Source organism: Lactuca saligna, chromosome 4, assembly GCF_052625555.1.
Source record: "Lactuca saligna cultivar CGN05327 chromosome 4, ASM5262555v1, whole genome shotgun sequence".
Classification (NCBI taxonomy): Eukaryota; Viridiplantae; Streptophyta; class Magnoliopsida; order Asterales; family Asteraceae; genus Lactuca; species Lactuca saligna.
The window spans coordinates 295683964-295704301 of record NC_136420.1 but is presented as its reverse complement, the minus strand read 5'-3'; the positions used below and the strand labels follow the sequence as shown (position 1 = coordinate 295704301).

The 20338-nt window shown below is 36.0% G+C and overlaps 1 long non-coding RNA gene across 3 annotated transcripts; it reads left to right on the top strand.

The window, feature by feature from the left end:
- Nucleotides 1-14899: 14899 nt before the first annotated feature.
- On the top strand, nt 14900-19800 carry LOC145039213 (uncharacterized). 3 transcript variants are annotated; one of them, XR_013679793.1, is made up of 8 exons: nt 14900-14977; nt 15067-15152; nt 15351-16147; nt 16258-16683; nt 16772-17118; nt 17304-18998; nt 19078-19118; nt 19194-19800. It is a non-coding gene; the product is annotated as an uncharacterized LOC145039213 (long non-coding RNA). The 3 variants fall into 3 exon arrangements; XR_013679794.1 differs by having other exon boundaries at nt 17304-19351; nt 19488-19800; XR_013679792.1 differs by having other exon boundaries at nt 17304-19800.
- Nucleotides 19801-20338: the final 538 nt, after the last annotated feature.

Below are 20338 nucleotides of genomic sequence, written 5' to 3'. Positions count from 1 at the left end.
ACGATCAATCACTTTCTAAGAAGTGTTGAAAGGCATCTTTTTGTAAGGCTTAAAAGGGGTGGCTTTCGCTTCAATTTAGAATCCCGGACCTTGACATAAGACCGAGACTAAATGAAGTACCTGTGAGGCCGATGTGGTCTGTTGAACAAGTAGGCTGGATAATATATATAGTGACTTGTTGAAGATGGGTGATGGTGAAATCTCAAAAAAATGAAACTGGATTCTAAAGGAAGAAATGTTATGGGAAATAACAATTTCATAAGAATCGCACAACCAAAAAGAGATTTCATGTTGACCGTCAATTCATGTTAGGCATTGAATTTTGGGTTTCACTAAGCACGTAGTGACACGTGGCTTAGATCATAAACACAGAGATTTTGTAACCATAAACCTCAGTGGTTAATTCTGAGAGTCTCAACGGTTACGATATGGGACCGAAATATGATGGAGAAAAGTATTGAGGTGGTGAAGAGAAGCGATAGTACCTCTGCTGAAAATAGTGACCAAGCAATAAACTCTCAACCCATATGAGAAAAGAGTAAGGTAGCTCAGGATTAGAATAAATGGAGCAGCCTTATTGGGAAGACAAGGTTTGTATATACCTAGTCCTTAAGGCTTTTATTCAAAATCAGTTGAGACTTTGGACAACATGCAGCAACATGCTTCTAGGGATGCTTAACTAGTTAGTATAAAGTGTGAGAACCAAACCTGTCCCAACGATATTTAAACAAGAATGAAAGAGGAAAAAAAATATTTTTGGAGATTTTAAGTTTTTGAAAAGAGAAAAACCAAACAGAATAAGTAGAAATTTTTTTTTGAACCGAACCCGAAATGGACCGAACGCTCGGTTCATTTCGGTTCCTAAAAAAAATATTTTTGGATTTTTGGAAAACAGCTTTACAAAAGTTTACAACCATAGACAACACCTTTTTGAGATTAAGCAAAAATATGTGCAATGGGACCGAACCCGAAATAGACCGAACGTTCGGTTCATTTCGGTTCCCATGTGAACCGAACCCGAAATAGACTGAACGTTCGGTTCATTTCGGTTCATTTTGCTTCTAACTTTTAACTTTGGGATGGTGTCTTTGGTACAGATTCTGATTCCATCATTTCTAGACCATGAAGGATTTTATTGAAACTGGCTTCAGGTAGGGATTTGGTGAAGATATCGGCCAGTTGATCAGTGGTTCGTACAAAGTGAATTTCGAAATTTCCATCCTCCACATGATCCTTAATGAAGTGATACCTCAGTGCTATATGCTTGGTCTTAGAGTGTTGCACTGGGTTATGACAGATCCTAATTGCACTTTCTGAATCGCAATATAGTGGGATCTTTTTCATGTTGAGTCCATAATCTCTGAGCTGGCTTTGGATCCATATGACTTGAGATGTGCAGGAGGTGGCTGCGATGTACTCTGCTTCGGCTGTAGAAAGGGAAACGCAGGTTTGCTTTTTTGACTGCCAGCTGACCAACTTCCCATCGAGGAATTGGCAACCCCCAGTGGTGCTTTTCCTGTCTAAACCACATCCTCCAAGGTCTGCATCAGAGAAGGCTTGAACGAAGAAGCCTAAGTTGGATGGATACCATAGACCGAGAGAGGTAGTTCGCTTCAGATACCTGAGTATATTTTTCACTGCAAGCATATGTGGTTCTCGTGGGTTCGCCTGAAACCTAGCACAATAACATACGGAAAACATGATATCAGGCCTGCTAGCAGTAAGATACATTAAGGACCCAATCATTTGGCGGTATAGCATAATGTCAACTGCCGGTTTCTCCAGTGAAGGGGTGAGTTTGGTGCCGAATGCCATTGGAACCTTGACCTTTGAATCTCCCATCATACCAAATTTGGCAAGAAGAGTTTTGGTGTATGATTCCTGGTTGATAAAGATGCCTTCGGGTCCCTGTCTAATATTTAATCCAAGGAAAAAGTTAATCGGACCCATGGAGCTCATTTCAAATTTAGTCTCCATCAGCTTTCTGAATTCAGCTGTTAAGCTGGGATTCGTTGAGCCAAAGATGATATCATCGACGTAAATTTGTACAATCATAAGGTGGTTACCTTCCTTCTTACGAAAAAAGGTTGGGTCAACCGAACCTTGTTTGAATTTAGACATCTTTAAAAACTTTGTTAGCGTTTCATACCAGGCCCTAGGAGCTTGTTTCAGACCGTAAACCGCCTTGTCCAGAATATAGCAGTGATTTGGGAACTTCTCATTGACAAAGCCAGGAGGTTGCTCCACGTAGACTGTTTCTTCGAGTTCTCCATTCAGAAAAGCGCATTTGACATCCATTTGGTAGACTTCGAAGTTTTTGTGTGCTGCATAGGCAAGAAAAATGCGAACAGATTCCAGCCTTGCAACTGGAGCGAAAGTCTCTTCATAGTCAATTCCTTCCTCTTGACAGTATCCTTTCACTACCATACGTGCTTTGTTTCGAATCACATTCCCTTCCTTGTCCATTTTGTTCCTGAATACCCATTTGAGACCAACAACTGATGCATTTTGAGGAGTTAGAATGAGGTGCCAAACTTTGTTCCTTTCGAATTCATTCAGTTCATCTTGCATAGCTTGAACCCAATCGGAGTGATCAAGAGCCGTGTTAACTGTCTTTGGTTCAACTTTTGAAACAAAGGAATTAAACATACAGAATTCTACTTTTGGAAATAAGGAAGTTTGTTTTGCCTTAAGTTGTGATCGGGTCAGAACTTTTTCAGAAACATCACCCACAACTTGAGAGACAGGATGATTTCTGGTCCATTTGACGAGAGGAGGGTAATTTGGATCATAGGATGTATCCAATTCAGCGTTTACCATCTCTTCTGGTTCGGATTGACTTTCATCGTCATAAAGCATATTGGCATTCTCCCCCTCGAATGATGAGCTTTCTGGAGCAGTCGGACTTTCGGGTATAGTGAAGAGTTTGGGTGCTCCTGTGCCTTCAGATGTTGTGGAGTGTTCAGGTGCTACAGTACCTTCAGGTGCTGTGGAACGTTCAGGTGCTACAGTACCTTCGGGTGCTACAGTGCCTTCTGGTGTTGTGGATCATTCGGGTGCTACAGTACCTTCGGGTGCTGCAGTACCAGTGTGCTCCCCCTCGACTAAAGCGCTGGAACTGGATACTCCTTCATTCATTCTCCTTGTAGCGTCTTCTACTAGATGCTTCAGATGATCCACCTTGTTGTCTGCTGCTTTGGCTTCCGAGTTAATGGCCTTCTCTGGTTCATCAAATAACTCGACAAATTTCTCAAAGAGATTTGCAATTGATACTGTGACTTGACCTATTTGAGGAAAGATTTCACCAGTTGTGTCTACGTTGGCTTTTAGCTTTTTGACATAGCTATCATCAAAGGTCACATAATACGTCTCTTCTATTTTCCTCGAACGTTTGTTTAATACCTTGTACGCTTTAGAAGTGAGAGAATAGCCCAGAAAAATCCCTTCATCGGCTTTGACATCAAACTTGTTGCGATGTTCTTTAGAATTGAAGATGAAGCACCGGAAACCGAACACATGGAAGAATTTAACATTCGGCTTCTTGTTGTTGACGATCTCATAAGGAGTGAGCGTGAATCGCTTATTGAGATATGACCTGTTCTGTGTAAAACAAGCTGCAGATATAGCATCAGCCCAAAAATATAAAGGTAAAGAAGCAAAACTTAGCATGGTTCGAGCTACTTCACACAAAGATCGGTTTCGTCTCTCGACTATTCCGTTTTGTTGAGGTGTGTAGGGAGCTGAGAAGTTGTGACTAGTTCCTCTTTCCGCCAAGAATTCTTCGAATTCTTTATTTTTGAACTCCAGCTCATTGTCGCTCCTAATGTTGCGAACGACTTTCTTCAGCTGTACTTCAACCTGCTTGATGAACATCTTTAGCTTGTGAGTCACTTCAGATTTAAGCTTCAGAAAGAACACACATGTAAAACGCGAAAAGTCATCAACAATAACAAGAATGTACTTGCTACCGCCGATGCTTTCGATTGATGATGGACAACACAAGTCAATGTGAAGTAACTCTAGTGGTTCAACAACTTTTGTGTTTATGATTGATGGATGACTTTGACGACTCTGCTTCCCCATTTCACATGCCGCACACAAATGTTCTCTATCGTACTTGAGCAATGGAAGACCACGAACATGACCTCCAGTGACAAGTTTGTTGATATCCTTAAAGTTGAGATGAGAAAGCCTTCGGTGCCACAGCCAGCTTTCGTCAGATTGTGCTTTTGATAACAAGCAGATTGTTGGATTCCCTTTGATGGGTTTGAGGTTTAGGGGAAACATTTCACCTTTGCGCTCTGATTTGAGAATAACTTTGTTCGTTTGCTTCTCAATTATTTCCGAACCCTCATCATCAAATGAGACCTTGAGACCGGTACCTCCAACAAGCTGAGATACACTGATGAGATTATGTTGTAGTCCTTCTACGTATGCAACCTTCCTGATCGTGAAATCACCGTTTGTAATCATTCCATAACCTTTTATGGTTCCGAAGGAGTTGTTCCCGAACTTGACATTTCCACCGTTTAAAAGAGATCTGAATTCCCTTAGCTCTTCCTTCCTTCCTGTCATGTGACGTGAGCAGCCACTGTTGATATACCATTCTTCGTCAAACTGCTCGTCACTGATAACCTGTACAAATTAAGCAGATTTAGGAACCCAAAGTTTCTTGGGTCCTCGTGAGCGTTTTACAGGAACAGGAGTAGTAAGAGAGATGTCAACAAAATATGTTCTTTTTATATAACGTTGTTTCATCTTTCTTTTTGATGGTGAAAACTTTAACTTTATTGGGATTTGTTGCTTTTGGTTTGGACTCGGATTTAACTGACGAAACCTTTTATTTCCCTTTCAGGTCAGTTGAAGATTTAGGTTTTTGAGTTCGAGCAGAATTGGATTTAGAATGGGGTTGAGAAGAAGAATGATTGGAAGAATTAGAAGAGTTAGAATGAGAGAATTTAGACTGAGATGATTTCTTGACTTGATATTCTAGGTGACCCTTTCGGTTTTGATTATTAGTGGGACCGAACCTAGAATTTTGGTCTCTTTTGCTCTCTGAACCGAACCTCTGCTTTCGGTTGATGTTGTTTTTTGAACCGAACCTCTGCTTTCGGTTGACACTGTTCTCTGAACCGAACTTCTGCTTTCGGTTGTCACTGTTCTCTGAACCGAACTTCTGCTTTCGGTTGTTATTTCTCTCTTGTGATCCAACAGTATTTTTCTCTAACTTTAAATTTCTGTCACGATATGAGAAATAGGCATTTTGAGACTGTCAAAACTGTTTTCTTTTAGAAAGATTCTTCTTGTATCTCTGATTCCTTTGTTGTTTTTGGTTTCTCATTTGTTTCGGCTGATGATGGATGTTCGCCTTTTGTTTTTGATTTGTGTCAATAGGTCCACTTTGAACTGATGAAGATTCACTTGAATCTGCTTTTTCTTTAGGAACATCTTTTGTACCACTAGTACTTGGTACGTCAAAGTTATCAGGCTTGTTCAGTGGCTCCGGAATATATCTTCCTTTTGTTTTCCAGGATGTTTGCTCTGATAGACCAACTGTTTCATCAGCATTGTCGATAGGGGCAGACCAGAAGAACTCATCACAACCATCAGCATTATCTTCGTTTACAATGGCTGTGAGTTCGGTTGTCTGATGTTCGGTTATACCTGTGACCTTATACACCTGATTTGTTGTTGTCCTTATCTTTTGGTAAACAACAGCCTTTTCTTCAAGTTTCGGGAACTTTTGTTGGGACAAGCGAGCAAACTCCACAGAATTTTTTGAGATGAGATTTTTGTGGTTTTCGGGTTTGCTCTTGACAAACTCAGAACAGTCAACTTCATCCTCTACAGAAATTTCACTCATATCATCATCCTCATTAAGCTCAGATGCATTTTCAACATCAATTTTATTTTCTGAGCTCAAATTGGCATTCAATGAGTCAAACTTTTGTATGGTTTCGGTCCTTAGATTCAGTTTGTCATTTTCATCCAAAAGGTTTTTCAGCATGTCCTTATGGTCCTTGGACTTAACAAAAGATTTAATTTTTTCTGGACCATACATATACGTCGGATTAACATCCTCAGACGAAACCACACTTTCACAATTGTATGCTTCAGCGTCAATTTCATCCTCCTTAAACTCAAGGAAGGGCAAAATCATGCGACGAATTTTCTGCCCTATTTCACAGTTTAAATGAAGTTGAGTGATATTATTGTAAAGACGCTTAGCAATCAAACAAAAAACATTTCGCTGTTTCAAAAGTTTTAAATTGTCTCTTTGCAAATAAATGTTTTCGTCCTTGGTTTTGATTAACTCCGACTCCTTCAGTTCGATCCACATCCTCTGTTCCTCACTCTTCGAAGACACCCTGCTTATTTGGTCAGTTAGGTTAGAATTGGTGACTCGAGTTTGAGTTAAACTGCTGTCTAGATGAGAAATTCTTGAATTAACATTTTTTAATTCTTTTTCATATGAGCATTATGGGACTTTGAATAAAACAAAAACGGATTGTACCTTCTTGATCAGTTCATCAAGCTCGTTGAATTGCACGCTGAACGGTTTTGCTGTAAAGCACATGTCCTGTTGCTCCTTCGTGTCTTTATTCCCACCATCTGTGTTATATCCCCTCATCTGAGATACATCAGACACCATCAAGCATTTTCCACTGCTATCCTTCTCTTTCGCCACATAAGCCTTTCCATGAGAAGGCCTCCTTACTTCATCATCTTCGGAGTCGGTTGACCAGACCTCCACTCCTCCTAATTCATCATTTGCTACCGAACCCTTCACAATTAAAGCATTCATAGAAGGGTTAGCAGTAGATTTCTTCTTCCTGATCTCACCCAGCTTTTTCAGCAACAAAGCTTCTTCATCTTTTTCCTCATCTTTTTCTGCCATTTTCTTGAGGACACAATCTTTTGCATAGTGATTCTTTCCTCCACAGTAATAGCAGCTCACTCTCGAATCTCCTTCAACTTTCGGTTCCTTCTTTGATTCTTATGCTTTTGGTTCGTCTTTGACCTTTTCAGAACTATAACTTCCCTGCCAATTTCGGTTCTTATTGGTGGGAAATCTTTTCTTGATGAACCTCTTGGGGTTTGATACCATCATAGCATAGTCTTCAGAAGTAAGATCATAGTCCTCTATGTTGAGGTCTTCATCTTCCATAACCGCTTTACTTTTGGATAGTAGGGCCAATGAACCCAGGCTTGAAACTACATTTTTCTCCTGTAGTACGATCTTTTCTTGAGATTTCAGAATGCCCACCAGTTTCGCAAGAGAATAAGATTTGAATTGCTCATGCGCTTTAACTGTGGACACTACAGCTCTCCACTCAGATCTGAGGCCGTTCAAAAACGTAACCTTCTGCTCAATTAGCTTCCTTTCAATATCATGTTTAATCATCTTGCTAAGAAGATGATTGAAGCGATCGAACGTTTGAGTCACGGTTTCTTTGGCTCCCTGCTTGAATTCACCAAACTCGGACAAGAGTAAGGTTTGAATGGAGTGTTCAAGATCTTCGTCCGTAGAATACAATTCTCGAAACCTGTCCCATATTTCTTTGGCAGTAGTACATGAACTCACCAGCCTGAAAGTGTCAGATTGAAGAGCGAATCTGATTAATCTCAATGCTTTAATATTGCACTGAAATTTATCTTTTTCATCTTGAGCAATATCTTTAACATCTTTCAAAAGATCATTATACTCCTTTTGAGTTTTAATAATCCTTGAAGTTGCAGAATGAGTGAAGGGTCCCGATACGATTGCTTCCCAGATGAGGTATCCATTGTCCTCAGATCCTATAACATAATCTTCAAAGTGATGTGCCCAGACTTCATAATCTTGGGTGTAAAGGATGGGAGTCTTCGTTGTTGATCCAATGTTGTTCGAAATATTAATGGGATTAGATGGCGACTCGTCCATGCTTGATCGAATAACCTGTTTGAAAGATCAGACTTGTAATATATAATATTAGGGCAAAACGAACAAGTAATGAGATACGTCAATTATGGAGTGACGGCTCAATAAATATTAGTTAATGCGGAATAAACCCTAATAGCTTCTTTCACAGAAGAGATGTGTATGAATTACACAGCCTCCCGCTCTGATACCAATTGATGAGTTATAAACACTCTTTGATCGATTAGATCTTTGCAACAAGTAGATAAAGAAAGTAAAATTATGAAACAATACTCAAGAATGGATTTGAATGTGTTGAATGATTAGAACGTTCAATCCTTAGCAGAGTCGATAAAGAACTTCCGCTGTAGAGGCTTCTAGGGTTACAAAAAAAGATCTTCTATAATTACACGTAAAAACCCCGATCTATCAGTTGCGAAAAAGATGCATGCAAACATCTATTAATACACAAACCCTAGAAAATAAGATACGGATGGACAGGCCCATACCGTATAAAAGATGGGCTAGGAAGCAAGCCCAAGACACAACACCAAGTACCCAACAATTATTATTATTATTATTATTATTATTATTATTATTATTATTATTATTATTATTATTATTCAATTTGCTAATTACAATTATAGGGCTTTAATCCAAAATACACACACTCACTAGCTCATACACACTAACTAATACACACACACCCAACCACACCATAGTGGCCGGCGGTGGTGCTTGGCGGCAGCCACCACCTCATGGTGGTGGTAGTGGCTTCCTTGCTATATCCGGCTAGACTAAACACCCAAACACCACTAAACTGCAATAAACACAAACACACATACGATTTCTGCTTGCAAAACGAACTCAACCACCTACTTGGTGGCGATGGTAACACAAGAAGTCCGGCAGCAGCTCCGCTATCGGCGAGAACCACCATGGCCGACTGCCATGGTAGTGTTTTGTGACTCTTATTCGACAGGAACCATATGCACTCGCCTTTAATCGGCATCTAGAAACTGAAGCTTCCTGAATCAGCCACCGCGGGTGGCAAACGACGACCAACACCCACCACCGGTTCCCACCGACACACTCGATGTCGGCCATAGAAAGAGTGAAGAAACAGACGTAGGTGGGAGGCGATGGTCCAAACCGAGAGCTCCTTTCCGCTCACGTCTTGCACGGTGACGAACACCATTAGCTTTCTCAGTCTTGGTGATTCTCTATCAGCAACGTCACAAAGGCGACCCTCCATGGCAGTGTAGTGGTCGTTGGCACTCTAACGACACAGCAGGCGGCGGTAGAAGAAAACAGAAGAAGAAGGAAACACGGAGAGGTCATGGAACAGTGGCGGTCACACTCTCACCGGAAAGTGGTGGCCGTTAGTGGCTGCGATAATGGCTAAGAAGCGGCGGTAGAGTTTGATGATGCAACCGGCTGCCGAGGAGCTCCCAAGCGATGGTGGCGGCTGAAGATTGGCGACCTAAGGTTTTGGTTTGAGCGATGCTTCCTTACACAGGAGGGATGGACGGTTCTTAAACACCCGTCCCATTTAAAAGTTCACCCAGCTTGACATATTCGGTCCCTCCTTCCCAAATCCACTTCAACTTAATTCCAAAATATACCAAACAACCATGCCCTCCGTAATCCTTTCCAATTTAATCCATAACATACTCTTTTAAACCCCGACTTCCAAAATTCTTCACAAATTAGTCCGGGACTCACATTTACTAATTTATTTAAATAAAAATGATGGTATAATTGTCAACACATTATAAGCTTCAATGCACAGATAAAAAATCTCGTGGAAGAATTAACGCCCATAATTTACAAAGTGTAATTTGGTGCTCTCTTCTTTTTAAGTGGAAAAATAATAAACATTGTTTTTCATATTTTTTCTGTTTGTAAAGTTTTGTAAAATTTAAACACAACCACACCACACCTATCTTCACACGCACCCCGGACACCAACTCCGTTTCCACTCCCCCACCTCAACCAAAACCCACACCCATGCAAGTTTTCTATTTTTCTAAATTGGAAAATGAAAACTCGTTCATTTTTAGCCAAATGTGTTTTTTAAATTTTGATACTTAAAAGTTAAAAACAGAATTTTCAATATTTCATATCTGAAAATTTTTGAAAAATAAAAAAGTGAAAACAATCTTTAATAGCCAAACATACCCTTAAAACCCAACATCGAAATAAATAAATAAAAAGTTTCCTAAACCGGTAAAAGTAACAGTTAGTTAAAATGTATATTTTTATTTTTTGATATTACTAACACATGAATTATTGAATTATAGATCTATTGTTGGCACATCATTTACTTTACCAGAATTAGTAGTATATAGTTTATGCAAATATGGTAGCGGCGGCATATACGGCTTCCGGACGTCGGCAACTCGGTTTCTTGTTAAATTAATTAAAGTGCTGGGTTCAAACCGACCATTTTCTGATTTTTAAGACAGGACATAATAGATTATGGACTTTATATCTTCGGACTTGACCAAAAACAATTTTCAATATCATACTATGCAATATATTGAGGTATCTTATTTTTCACATGTTGAAATTTATATACATCAACTTCGGTAGACAACACTTTTTCAAATATTTTGACCCTGTGATGGGAGCGCATTGGTTTATGAAAATTCTGTAAATGATGTTGAATATTCAGAAATTGCATGTCCAAAATATCATTAGTGGTTAGAATTGTAACTTTCAACGAATCAATCCGTGGGAAGTTCACTAGAAACAAAAGTTCTCATTCGTTTAGTTAAACGAACGAACATAAACAATAGTTTCGTTTTTTTATGTTGTTCGTTTATGTTTGTCCGTTTAAGTTTATTTATGTTCATATATGTTCAATTGTTTTTTATTATTATCTCTGTCCCAAATTAATTGTCTTCATTTGATTTTTGTAGTTTTTATTTTCTACCTTTGACTTTAAATAATTTTTTTTTGACAAATAATAATTGATAGAAAATATATAAATGGATTGTATTTTAAATGAATTCTCATTATTATAAGATTCATCAAATAATATATAACAAATAAAAATATTTAAGGTCAAAGTTGAAGATAAAAAACTTTAAAACTAAAAAATAAACAATTAATTTAGGACGAACAGTATATATATATATATATATATATATATATATATATATATATATATATATATATATATATATATATATATATATATATATATATATATATATATATATATATATATATATATATATATATATATATATATGAAAATACATTAGTTTATCTATATCTTTATATTAGGGTCGTCATAACCTTAAAGTCAAACTTAGACATGGAGACAAAGGGAATATAACTTATTAAGCTAATTAATTTTTCGGTATGTGCACATCTGTGTAATTATCTTTTTTTTACACATCCAGGTAACAAACTTGTTGGAAGTGTGAAAATATGACCATTATGATTTGTTATAGCAGGTTAAATCCTAGATTTGAACGATTTCAACAAGTTCGTTATCTAGATATGTAAAAAAAAAATAGTTACCCAAACATAAACAAAACGAAAAGTAAAAATTAAATTACACGATGGTCCCTGTGGTTTGGGAGAATTTGTGTTTTTGGTCTCTAACTTATTTTTTAACTTGGATGGTCCATATTGTTCATTTTTGTTGCGCGTTTTGTCTCTGTCTTTCCTAAAAAAACTATTGTGCCCTTATTAAATCCTAGATATAAAAGATTTCAACAAGTTCGTTATCTAGCTGTGTAAAAAAAAAAAAAAAAAAAAAAAAAAAAAAAAAAAAAAATAGTTACCCAAAAACAAAACGAAAAGTAAAACTTAAATTACACGAATGGTCCCTGTGGTTTGGGAGAATTTGTGTTTTTGGTCCCTAACTTATTTTTTTAACTTGGATGGTCCATATTATTTATTTTTGTTGCACATTTAGTCCCTGTCTTTCCTAAAAAGACTATTGTGCCCTTATTAATTTATTTATTAATTTTCTTATTTGTAGGGTCTATTAATTTTTTTAAATATGTAGAAAATAAATTCATAAATAAGAAAATTAATTAAAAAATAAATTAATAAGGGCACAATAGTCTTTTTATGTAAGATAGTAACCAAACGTGCAACAAAAATAAACAGTAGTGACTATCCAAGTTTAAAAAAATAAGTTAAGGACCAAAAACATGAATTCCCCCAAACCACAGGGATCATTCGTGTAATTTACTTTTACTTTTCGTTTTGTTCATATTTGGGTAACTATTTTTTTGTACACATCTAGGTAACGAACTTGTTGAATGCGTTCACATCAAGGATTTAACATGCTATAACAGGTCAGAATGGTCATATGTGAACACTTCCAACAAGTTTGTTACCTAGATGTAAAAAAAAAGATAGTTACCCAGATGTAAACATACCGAAAAGTTAATTACCTTAATTAGTCATATTCCCTGGAGACAAAAACAAGACTTCCAAGTCATAACTCGGTAGGAGCGTCATATTTTATCCCCAATCTACAAACACATGTTGTGGAAAGAGCACCTACAATCAACATAGGATCATACCACGTACACCTCACAAAAGTAGTACATCAAACAAACCGGCTAAAAACACATTATACCACAACTTTACCTAGCCAAAACAAAGACAATGTCTTCCATACCAACACTATAAATACCACCCTCATGGGACATCTCAGTAAGCAATCTCTCACTCTTTAACACTCGTTTATTTATACCTCATCTAACTTCGGTTTCGGAATGTAAAACCTGGTCTATTCTAGATTAGTGTTGAATTTAGCTATGTATTTATGATTAGTGGTTCAAGAGAATCACATCGAGTACTACCATTATAGATCCCCTCTCTTACTTATTTGCATTGTAACGTCCTCATTTGTATTATCCCAAAAACCATAGTATAAAATTTTCAAAATTAGAGTATGTCATTTAAAAAAAAAAGGGTTCCATCCATAACATCGCCAAAATAGTAACACAAATTCATCTTCATAAGTATAAGCTAAATTCTTGTAATGAAAACAATCAACATAAAAGATAGACATAAAGTGGATGCCATGCCCCCCATATGTCCAGATGTCCCAATCAAGCCAACTCCTTGCCCTTTGAACCTAAAGGACCTGCAACTAAACATGTAATGGTAACTGTAAGCCTAAAGCTTAGTAAGAAATCATGACACTCACTCATTATACAGATCATATTTATTTCTCATCATACATAAAACATAAAATAGTTGTCACATATAACAAAACACATAACACTTGATAGCATGCTAACATAAATTACCCCATTCCACTACACAAAACATATTATCTATATAATAAGTAAGTTCATGAGAACTCACATGAGTGACTAATAAAGTGATCCACTCACTGATCTAAGTGTTACTGATACTTCCTCGAACCACTACACAAATAATGACCCTAATTTAATAATTAAGGTAAATCAGGAAATGAGCAATTCCTTAGCAAATTTGTGTCTAAAATAAGATAATCTAGGAACAAAAGAAATTTTTGTCCCTCCAAGACTTAATCTAAAACAGTTGACCAGAAGTCAACGGTCACCGTCATGGCACATCCTTGGCCATGTCATGGCCAAACCACGACGAAATGGATGCAAGACGCTTGACCACCGCACCATGGTTAATCCATGATTATGTCGTGGTGTAACTGGTAAATTAATACCTTCATTAAGCAATTAATCCTTACAGATCAAGGCTTAGGCCCCGTTTGTGTAACAACTCGAGACCAAGTATATATTTTTTGCCCTTGGTCTTTCTTTAGTTGTCAAGTTTGGCCCTTATTTGAGAAAATTTTGGTAGCTGAGTACACGGGTTGTACGTATGTGTATGCTCAGCGTACTCATGTGTGTGATTTGGACGCGAAAACCACCTAGTATGTTGGGCATACCAGAGGGCACGCTAGGCGTACTAAGACCAGAATGAAAACCCTAATTTTTGGCGTGTCATTATTTAAAGGAAATGATGGCTCCTTTTTTAGCCACCATTTTCAGTCCTCAACTCCCCTCAAAACCCTAACCTCCGTTTTCTTAGCTTGAGTAGCCATTTGAAGCTTTTGAGTGTTCTTTGTGGAATTCTTGGGAGAAGAAGGAACTTTAAAGAGAGTAGAGTTAGTGTTCAAGCTTTGGATCTGAGTTTCTCTGTATTTGGTGCATCATTTGGAGGTATCAAGCTCAAATCTTTCTCATTGTTTTGATTTGTGCATATTATGGTTCATTTTAGGGCTTATGTCCCAAAGCTTGAAACTTTATGAGTTTGTTGAGCTCGAGAGCCTTATACATGTCCCTTTTAGTGTCATTAGTTGATTGGATTCATAAAAATGGGATCTTGGACGTCAACAACTCCCCATGAATGTTATATGAGAACTTTTGTGAGTAAGGAGTGAGAGTTTATGAGTTCTTGACTTTCTTAGTCATGCCAAGGCTTAAAGTCATAAACTTTATGGAGTATTAGCCTTTAGTGAGTCCACATATAAGTGTATAGCTATGGTATTAACGGATTAACACCAGGAGAGTAGGAATTGTAAGTCTGGGACGTACGCTGAGGGTACTCCTAGATACGCACAACGTAGCATCAAAGTTTCCCGAAGCATGCATAGTGATGTAGTACGCCCAACGTACGTGCTTGCTGTTGACTTTTGTTGAATTTTAGGGTTTGGGCAAAATGTGGACTATTGAGGGGCAAAATGGTCTTTTGTGGCAACCCGAAATTTCTATCTTATAAAACCATTCAATTCAATCAAAAGTCGGACTTGTTTCTGCTATTTTTTAGGATTGTTAAGGGTCTGTTTGAGTGTTCTAAGCCTAGTACATTCAAGGATTGGGTGTTAGGAAGTATCTGCTAGAGTTCATTGTACAACATTCAATCCAGAAAACTCCAAGTCTTGGAGTTTACGACCGTAAACTAGAGATTACGGCCGTAATCTCTTGACTGGCTGGAAACTCCTCCCATATACATGATATTCCTTCTTTTTTCACCACTTCTCACACTTCCAAGTCAAGAAACTCGATTCTCTCTCAAGTATCATCAAGAATTTTCATCTTGATCTTCAAAAGTGTAAGTGATTCTTCCATTTATAAGTTGATATCCTCCTTAATCTAGTAAAACTCTATGATTTCATCCATGAAATTATCTCTTTTGGATAGATCTTTAAATCTTCATCACTTACACCAAGAACACCAAGAACACATACTAGTTCTTGGACCGTGAACACTCCTTCAAGCTTCAAAATGTAAGTATCCTTCCAAGGACTAGTGCACCACCACTCTTTCTTTCCCTTCACACCGCATCGACAACAATAGAAACTTAGCAAGGTGTCGGTGTTAGCGAAGGCGATCAGTGGAAGTGGTCGGCGGAGCGTAGGCCCCTCCAACATCTCTATCATCCAATAGCGGCTGGTTGGGTCTAATTTCATTTCATTCTTATGTAGGTTTCATCGAATTTGAAAGGGGCTTCAAGTTCGAGTTGCGAATTCCAGGTATCTCACCCCTAATTTTGGATTTGAAGTCTGTACAAGAAAGGGTTAGGAGCAATGGGAGTAAGAGGAGGCAGCTCGAAAAGGATGAAAGGTTTAAAGAAAAAGTCATCCTAAAACAGGTGACAATTCCGACATTTTTATCGAAGGAATTCATCATTCACAAATTTGATTCTCACATCTCTGGTTCCAACTGCTCGCTTCTCACCTGCTACTCTGTTAAAGGTATGTTGCGATTTCTTCCATTAAAGTTCCAATATTAGTTGATATCGTAGAGTTCTATTATTATAGATTACTTCATGTAATGAAATAATTCACAATTACTACAAAGCTTGAAATGATTTGTTGATGAAAATGAAAAGGAAACAAGCCCTAGGCGGAGATGACATAGAAGGTTATTCATTATCCGATACTATTTCTACTTCTTTTGTGTCGTCAATTGAAGGGTTGATATGAAATCTTTATGGAACCCTACATGCAAGGAAATTTCTTTAGCCATCCACAAGTATGGTCAGTATGTTTGATATTATTCCATGAAACATCAAATCCTTTTGAACAAAATATTACCGTCTGATTAATATTGTTTGATCAGATGTTCTTTAGTTATCTGCTTATCGCAATCAAAGGTAAACCATATAATTTTGTCACTTTTCTAGAAAATTCTCTTTACAGACATCTGAAACTTTATTATATGAGGTACCACCTACCCGTGCAGATAAATGTGGTTGTTCCATGGCAAATTTTGAAAAAATGTAAGTTTTTATGTGTCTTTGGATGGTATTTTATTTTGTTGCTCTACTTTTTATGCGTTATATTTTAATGCCAGACTTTGATCAACCGATTTGCATTGCTTTTGCACCAGATTAAGAGGATGAAATGTTCGAATAGGGAGTTGAAAGAGTGAAAGAAGTTGTAGATGGAGTCAGTATGTTCAGGTATAAATCAATCGACTAAACTTTCATGATTTTATTTTAATTTTAGGATTATACATGAATAAGAATACTAAATAATGCAAGAATGATTGAATTCCAGCAGGATGAATGTGAACTGAAAATAACAACATACTTTCTTTTGGCTACAAATATGAAAAAAAAATGTTATCTTTTTCATATATAGTTACATAATATTTACCTGTAAACTACTTATACAAGTGCATCCATGAGATGTTTCCTTAAAGGGGCAACCAATAGCCCCTTTTTACAATTTTCTAGCACTTCTGAAGACACAAATGACAATGGTGATGGTGGAGGCATACCGGTCTTTACATTTTACCCTATATCTACTTTTGGTATGTCACTATTGTTTATAGTAGAATACACATAAAAAAAAGGTAGAGAAATTAACACTAATATTTTATTTATTTATAATGATGCTAGAGAAATTAGCTCCGGAGATGGTTGAGATGCTTAAGTTGGAACTATATTTGAAGGTACATTTGAAAATGCAACATATTGTTTTTCACTTTTTCTACAAACATTTGTTATAATTTACAGTTTATATGATTTTTTTCCATGGTTTGAGCATGAAAGTGTAGCGATTACTTGTGATAGAGTTTCTTTCACTTAGAAGCAAAGAAGATCAGATTAATAAAAGACTATGTTGGTCAGATGAAATATATGAAGGAGAATTTGGTAATTTAAGTAGCTGCAACTTGGATCATAGAGAAGCTCCAGATTCAATTTTTTTACAACCCAATTTCCAACCAGATTCTGATATCTTATAGGTATATCACTCTAATTAAAGGGGTTGTTTCTTTTTTCCCCATTCATTAAGTTCTATATGCATTAAGTAATTATGTCTAGATTAAGTGCTTAACCCATTAGCTCAAGTATTGTACTTCAAATTGAAATACAGATACACCATTTGAAGATATGAATATTTTTTAATTTTATTTGTATTATTTTGCAGATGTATTTAACAGCCTGGCTGACTGATGTCAATATAGATAGGCTCAGGTACTGCTGGATTGGTAACACTTTTAAAACATTTTTTTTAGTTTCAATATAATAAAATAATTTGATTATAGCATAACCTATAGTTTATCTCTATCTGAAGATGTTTGCATACATACATACATACATATATTTTCTGAAGTGGGAGAAGAAATGCATGTTAACTATGTGTGAGATACTGATGCTTTTGTTTAGGTTAAAGAAACTTTGCTATCTTTTATGTTTGTAATCAATCTCCTTTTTGCTAGATTTTGGTGAGGGTTGATGCAAGAAATAGTTATATACTTTCATTGATTTGTTTATTATAGTATACTATATTCATTTGTTTTTATTATTGTGTCGTATTTTGACAAGTCCATTTTTTTTAAAGCCGCTTTTCGCATTGCACCAATAAGCCATCAGGTATGAGTTGTGTCGTATTGTCTAGTATACTATATTCATTTGTTTTTATTATTGTGTCGTATTTTGCTTAGCCTACTTAATTGGCCTCGACCTTACTACTTTTTTTTTCTTAATTGTTTTTTGTTATTGAAACCACTGCATTGATATTGCTAATAACACAATTTTTTTTCAAGTTGACAGCAAAGTACAGGTACTTACAGTACTTGATCTCTTTAAATGTACTTTGACCTCCCAAAAACAAAAATACATTTTCAATTGGTTCATTTTCCAAATTTTTTGTTATAAATGCTGTAAATAGCATTATACTTTCAATTTACAACCCTTTTTCTATTTTTATTAAATTTGTTTTGACTTTTTTACCCTTTGGCAAGCTTAACAGACATTGAGACGAATATTCAATGCAAAACTGATTAATGTAGGTTAGAAACAAGATTCCTTCACATCATTACATCGTCTTTTTACATTAAAGTGATACATGTCATGACAAAAAACACAACTCATTCGAAAACTTTGGAAGTTGGAGCAGGGGTTGTGCCATCTGAAAACAACCATGGCTGTGACGAATTATGTGTAGGTGGGGCAAGAATGGCAACAACTTGGTAAGCAAAGTCTTAATTTAGTTACTAAAGGAGGTAAGATTGATCTATTTATAGCTAATTAGGAATTTAAGTTCAATTTTCTTATTTTATATTTTTGGGTTATAAAACTTTTGTCTTATGTTAACATAGATTATGTTTAGTAATTATCTAATGGCCCTATTTTCAATAAAATGATGTTTATGTATTTAAAGTCTTTCATATTTCTGCAAAGTGCCGGGTAAGAGCACGTGTCATGGAAAATAGCCAAGGAAAAAAGGTTACAATTTGCGACAATATGCTCGGGTCTTGTAACTGGACCACGTTACTTTTGTGCGAATCCATCATCCACCATAGCATACCTCAAAGGTGAGTTGACTCGGTTATATCTTGGGTTGATTCCAATTTTCTATGTAACTTTTTAATTCAAAAATACCCTTTATCCATAATCCAATATTATGTACATTTTGTGTTATTTTTGGGAGATTAACGGAAAAAAGGCATTTAAAAATTCTTGTCAATTTGTGGTTTAATCTTTTATCCACTATTATATATTAAAAAAAAATTTCCAATAAAATCATGGAACTTTTAGACGTTTTTTTTATTGACCGTTTTTACCGGATATAATAGGCAACATATCAGCCGTCTTTTGTCATTCTATCTTCACGGAACAAGTAAGCCCTAATTTTTCGCTTTCATATTAGTAATTAAATATTCATGGATTTCAATATCGTCTCATTCTTTCATGTTCAGTTATACATAGAGAAGAGTGCCCTGTATTTGATGACTACAAAGTATGTGTTGTTTGCTTTTTTACAACCTTTGTCTTATATTTGAAAAAATTAATTACATTCTTGCCATTTTCAAAGGTTCTTGAAGGCAAAGGTTATCGTCTAAATCATCCATGGGCGGGAACCATGAACATATCAGAGGCTGAATGGAACAGGAGTATTTTTAAATAAGTATTGATTATGGACACCTCGTGAGTAAAATGGGTTCAGAATATCTACCAAAGCTTCTCTGACAGGTAAGGCCATTTTGATCTATTCTTCTTTAAAAGCAATGACTTATAATATCGTTAGTTTTTTGGATGATTTTATTAATAACATTTGAAATCTGTAACTAAAGCAAAAAACTGGGAATTATTTCCCTGATAAATAAAGGTTTTAAAGAGATGGAAGCTGAGTTGAATGGCCTTGGAAGACCGATTGTAGTTGATGATGGAGTAAGAATCATTTTTTTAAATGATGATTTATTATTTTAAATTGATTGACAGAGTTCTAACACGAAATTTATTATGCAATAATTGATGAAATTACCAACCTTAACGATAAGGCGATGCTTATTCATGTTACATGTCGTTTGTCTACTTTATTTTATTTTGATAAACAGTTAAACATTAATTGATATTTATTTGTGTCACTTCTTTTGGATCCCAATACATGAAATCATTAAATCATTGGATTTACATAAAACATTGAGACAAACATGTTACATATTTTTTTGTATAAAACAAGATTTCAAGTTACTTCTGGGTAACAAGATTGTAACATATATATATATATATATATATATATATATATATATATATATATATATATATATATATATATATATATATATATATATATATATATATATATATATATATATATATATATATATATATTATGCAGACGATGACACTATGACGTTTGCAAAAGATTAGAACTCGCTATAATTTTTTCCCAGATCTTAGAAAGGTAAGTCGTGTGTTCCAATTTTTATTCAAGTTTACTCTTTCATTCATCATTTCTAAACATTAATGAAACTGCATATATGGGTATTTCCGTACTTTACCAAATTTTACTTTTGCAGCCTCCATACTCCTTTCTTGTGAGTTTGGAGGAAAAAAATGCAAACTTACCCGTTTATGAGGCTATAGACTAGTTGATATAAGATTTGTATGAGTGAAATGACAATGTTGCCCTTGCCACTTCACCTCTGCCTCCCTTGCGACTTTCAACAATCGGGA